Consider the following 6,000-nt stretch of genomic DNA (forward strand, 5'->3'; position numbering starts at 1 on the left):
ATGAAAATAGACTCATAGATACAGAGGACAAATGGGGGGTTGCCATAGGAGAGGGGTGTGGAGGATGGCAAAATAGGGGATTAAGGGGCACAAACCCCTCGTTATAAAATAAATAAGCCACAGGGCTGTAATATGCAGCATAAGGGATATGGTCAATAATACTGTAATAACTGTTTAGGGACAGATGGTTAATAGACTTGTCCTGATGATTGTTTCATAATGTACTCAAATGTCAAATCACTATGTAATACACTTGAAACTAACATAATATTGCATGTCAACTGTATTTCAATTAAAAAAGAAAACATACAATATAAAACAGTAAACAGAATAAGCTTGTACCCAAAAAGGAGCATTTTCATGCACCTGCTCATTTGTGTCCAAGACAATACAGGAAGGACAAGCCAGGAAGGAGTGAGGCTGCTTAACTACAGGAGGCAGGAGGGGACGGGTGGAAAGCAGGGGGCGGGGTGGAGCGAGACTTCCCAGTGTCCTACGTTTTCTGTTAGAACCAGGGTCACGTTTCACACACTCCAGAATAAATAAGTGAGATCAACCATGATGGAGAGGGACCCAAAATGGAATACAAACCCCAGATGGAACATTATAGGTAAATAAGAGAACCGCATGGAAGGGGATGGGAAGAAAGGAACCAGTAAGGAACTTTGGAAAGCAGTGCATGACGGTATACTGTAAGGCTGGGAACAAAAGTCTGTACACAGCTCTTGTCTGATAGGAAATTTGTTTTTCACAGGGGTGGGTATACGCTAGGAAGTCAGCAACTATTTCCTGTGATTCTAGGACTGAGCAAGGGGGTCAGCTCTTGTGACGTCTGAGAGCCAGGTTTCTGGCTCAGTTCAAAGGAGAGGATGAAGCTCAGAATTGCCCGGTGGTACAGGCCTGGGGTCAGCGGGCTCATCTGAACAGATGGATGTAGGATAGATGGATCTGTACGCACAGAAATCTTCCTGGCTCTGTCCGTTGGAAGGGCCTGGAAACGATGACACACCAGGAGCAGTGAACACTCCCAGCCCCAGATCTTGACTTCTAACTACCATTCTCCAATACAAGAGACCAGTGCTCTTTGGAGACATGGCTGGTCCCAGGGCTGGGCCAGGGAAAGTGAGGGAGGGGCCTGGAGTTTCTTGTGTTGCCAGAAAGCTAGAAAGTACTCAGAAGCGATGGCAGCATGCCAAGCCCCCAAGAACCAAATCTGAGAGTCCGAGAGACTAAATATTAGTGGTTTGTTACCCACTATCAGTATCAACTATCAGTAAGTTCACACTGATGTAAACACACAATGGAATAAACAAGTAAATAAAGGGAGGAGAAAAAATAGTTCTTCCTTACAATAGAATTCTAACCAATAAATGTAGAAGGAGAGATGACAACAGAAAATCACCTTTTGGCAAATACTACAGGGATAATTTTTGCAGGTAAGAAGCAAAGGATGCTAAATAGGTGAAAATAGGATGAGAAATAAGATATTTTCACAGTCTGAAAGTATCTCGCCACAAGGTACAAATTATTTACAAACGCAAAAAATATTAATTTCATTATGGAGAAACCTGGTATTCGCCACCTTAAACAAGTGATGAAGTGAACATCCCTGGTAATGAGATATGTCTGCATCACATCTTTAACATTCTTGACCAAAATGTGTAACCTGGATCTAGTCTTGGGGAAATTTCAGAGAGACTCAAATTGAAAGAGATTCTACGAAAGAACTAGCCAGTTCCCTTCAAGGTCATGAAGGGCAAAGATAGACTAGGGAACTTCCCAGATTGGAGGAGGCTAAAGGGACGTGAGAGGTAAATGCAATGTGGAATCCTGGATGGATCCTGGAGCAGTAAAAAAAAAAAAAAAAAAAAAAATTAGTAAGATAATTGGCAAAATTTGAATCAGGTCTGTAGGTTATTTGATAGCATCACATTGATGGTAATGTCCTGGTTTTCGTGATCGTATCTGAGTTGCTTAAGATGTTCACAGCAGGGGATGCCATGTAAAGGGAGCACAGGAAGCTCTCTGTGCACATTTGCAGGTTTTTTATGTCTAAAATGATTTCACAGTGGACACTGTTTTAAATGCTCACATTGTCCTCGTTTTACCCACGCTATTGTTCCCCAGACACGCTGCCGCGCGTGTCTGTACACTCGGGATTACGGGCGCACGCACAGCAGCAGCCCACTTCCATTTATAAATAGTTGGAGACAATCTGCCTGTCGCCGAGAGCACTCTGCAAATAAATACCTTTGCTCAGATGCACCATCATAATCTCTGCTGAGGGTGACAGCCCTCCATCCTGCTCAGCAATTTCCTGCTGCTTCCGCTCCAGCCAGGGGGCTCTTCCATGAGCCTCGGAGACCTCACCTGCACCCAAGGGTCACCCACACCTCCTGCCCAGTGTCACCGCGCCCTTCTTGGAGCTCTCCAACCAGGCTTCTACTGTGACCAAACTAAAATGCTAATAAGGCTTTTATCTCCCCTTGCAAACCTCCAACTACCTCTTTGCACCATCTCCTGTCCTGCCTGGGGGTCAGTTCCCCGTCTACCTATACCCGCTACGGATACAGGGTAATCCCTCACTGAGCAGTGCCTCCTCTTCTCCACCTGAAAAATTCAGGACACAACTGAATCATTTTATTCTCTAGCTGGGAGAGGCGCTGTCTACTTTCACCACACCCAAGCTCTTGCTAATGTAGGAGACCTTCACTAGCTGAATCGCGCTTAAAATAGTCTAAACGATGAAGATGAAAATGCCGCCACGAACACAATGTTCGGGCAGCCTTGGTGCTTCACCTGATCTGCCCTCCACCAATGCAGGACTTTGCTCTCCTGACACCTTTCCTCACGTCCTGCAGCTTTGGGCAGGGGGGCAGGACATGGCTTACAAAGAGGAGGGGCAGTGGCTAAGGGACGGCTCTGCCTGCGTGACGGGGAATCACCAGCGCTGCCTGTGTGCTTCTAAATCCATCACCTGCACCTTGCAAGTGGCCACTACATGCACGCGCTGTTTGCTCGCTCCAGGGTCTGGATGAATCTACTGTGGTCCCAGCAGCTCAAGGAGCTGCACAGGGTGGGGGGGCCCCCAGGCCCTCAGGTCGGTCTCAGGATTGAGGGGCGACCAGGGACGAACACAGCGGGGGTGTGGTCCCCTCTGCAGCCGTCCGCACCGCGCGACGGGTTTGGGAAGTTCATGGTCGCTCTGAGGACCCTGGCGGGCCTGCGCTTCCTCTGATGCAGGCTCTCCCCCTCACTCCTGACCCCGACTCAACCCCTCCCTTGACTTGATCTCAGCCTGTCCCGGGGACGTTAGGTCCGTCCTCACTTCCTCCCACTTCTTCAATGAATTTGATGCGTGTGATGCAGAGACGCTGTGTCCCCAGGCCAGTCCAGCTCGCGGCCGGACCTGACTCACCCTGTAACCTCTCCCAGTGTGGGCCCACCACCAAAGACACCCAGCTGTATTTAATTTATACCCATCGGGCTCTTTGCAGAAGTAACGGAGCGGGACGCACCCAGAGGTGTTAGGAATATTAGCTGGAACTGGAACCCTATTCCTGCCCAATCTTCCAAACACCAGAGGCTGGCTCACTGGAGAGACTGGGGAACAGACTGAAACGCAGGCTCCTGGGCCCTGCCGACGGAGAAGCTCGGGGGGGCCCGGGAATGAGAAGCTGAGCCAGCTCCCCTCCCCCGTGACCTGGTCTCGCCTCCATGGCCCAGCTCGGGACCCAGCCGGGAGCCCCAGGAGCTGTGCTGTGCCCCCTTTCCTGTGCTTGGTCTTCAGGGCAAAGGGAAGCTCTGTTATCCCGCAGGATGCTGGCCCTGCAGCCTCAAAGCCTTGGCTCCCTGGTCTTTATTCCAGCAAGTTCATTGGTTGGGGAGACGCTTTTCCCATTCCTTGGGGGCACCCCTGGGGGACACTGTGGGCTCTCCCTGTCCCGCCCGCTCCAGGGAGGAGCAATGACCGGAGTAAAAGTCTGGGGAGGAACGGGCAGAACCGCAGCACCCTCCTCGGCTGGGGCGTCCACCTGCCTGCGGGACAGTATGTCTGTCCAGTGGTCCTGGGTCAGACCCACAGGCAGGAAGTGGAGGCTTGGGTCCCTGAGCCCCGACAGAGGCGGGAAATCTGCCCGACCCGGGAGAAGCAACCTCGCTCTCTAATCATGTGTTCATCCCCAGTGAGGGAGGCGTCTCTGCCTGCATCCTCCTGTCTTCCCACCTCGTCTGAGCTCGGGGCCGGGGGGACCTGCCCGGCTGCATTTACCATTAAAGAAGAGTTCATTTTCTTTCCTGGCAGAGAATTGATCTTCATGTTGCATCGTCTTAGTGTCAGTCCGATAATTAATTTTAATACGGGCTTCTTTGATGAACAGCATGGGAAAAAAATGAGGGAAAACATAAATGTACACTCCCGCGAACGTTTTCATCCATACTGTACTTTAAAGCATTAGCTCGGGATGCTAACACAGTTTTCAACTTCTACTGAAAACGCGCTCTGGCCACCTAGTATGTAAACAGTCAGGCTTCATCTGACCTCCTTGAACCCAGCTGTTCAGCAGATGTTCCATGAGGTATTGGAACTTCCATCTGGATGTAAATTTTCAAGAAAATGCTGAACGTCCCTGCCGCTGAATGCGTTTTCACGCGCTGCGTGTAGATTTCTGCCATGCTGCTCTCTCCTGAGCGAGGGTCAAATGCTCCGTCTTGGGTCTCAGGGTGCTATTTGACTTATCTGTATGCATTTGGACCACAGGAAGCTGCACTTTGGGAAAGCACATTGTTTTGTTCACTACTAGCTCTGGGGCCTCGGGCCAGTCCTCTTCCAGACCTTACTTTTATCCCCTGGCGGATGGGGTCGTAGTCACTGCCCTGCTCTCAGAGGTTTAGGTGAGCATCAAACGTGCTGGGTGGTCGAAAGCTCCTATTTCCGTACGCCCCGGGTTCCCGCAGTGGCTAAACCCCACCTGCATCCCAAGCACGAGGCCCTTCTTGCACGTGCACCCAGAGACCAGCCGGGATAAAGGGACTTGTCTCTGCCTGTCTAGGTGTGACCTCCCCAGTCTAGGGGAGATTACAGCAGATGTTTGGGACGACTGTTTCATCCACATCTCCATCTGCTTTTGCCCCAGAAGTAGCTGGCCTCAAAGAATGCGACCATGATGGGATTGTGCATATGTACCACAGACCTCTAGGAACACATGTAATTAGGCTTTAAGAAATGTGTACTTGATTTTTTTCTTTGTCGGAGTCTTTGTCGATGTTGGTGGGAGTCTTTGTGTTTGAAGAAATGATGATTTATTTGGCTCCAACATCTCTCGGACCAGAATTTCATCTTGGAAAAAGCACACAAGGACAGTTAAACCAGCAATGCAAGACCCTACCTACATGCTTCAGCTCTACGCAGACCTAAGGCAGGCGGCGAATGCTGGACTGGACCAGGGACTCAAGGAGCTCCGTGGAGATGGACCTGGTTTCTAAAGAACCTTGTCTCGGTGGGGAGACCACTGCCTCCCTAAATAAGTTCTGAAAACCTGAGATCATCCAGGTACCCTGGACAAGAAACAGGCCCCCGGAGATACGATGCTGGAAACCCGGCCCGGGCGGCGTCGTAATTCTCCTTCCCGCCCCTGCTGCCGTCTGTCCCCTCTCTGAGTCTCCTCCCTCTAGCCATCCCCCAGCAGGCAGGCACGAGCATCTTTCCTGATTTCTACCTGATGCTCAGGGTTTCCTTCCTGTACATCCTCTGACCTCTGCCAGGGAGCTTCTAACATAGGCGTCCTGGACTGTGTGCCGGGCAGCCCCGGACCACACTCTGGTTCTGCTCTCACTGGTTGTGCTCTTACACATGTTTCTCTTGAACCTTGGGTTTTCACGTCTGTAAAATGGGGTCTGTGCTTATCTCATCGGGATTTTTACGACGTTCAAATGAAGCAGGGCATGTAGGGAGCACTTAACATGGACTGGGATGGGGTTGAGGCTAAATGAATACACGGC

Source organism: Globicephala melas, chromosome 18, assembly GCF_963455315.2.
Source record: "Globicephala melas chromosome 18, mGloMel1.2, whole genome shotgun sequence".
NCBI classification, from domain to species: Eukaryota; Metazoa; Chordata; class Mammalia; order Artiodactyla; family Delphinidae; genus Globicephala; species Globicephala melas.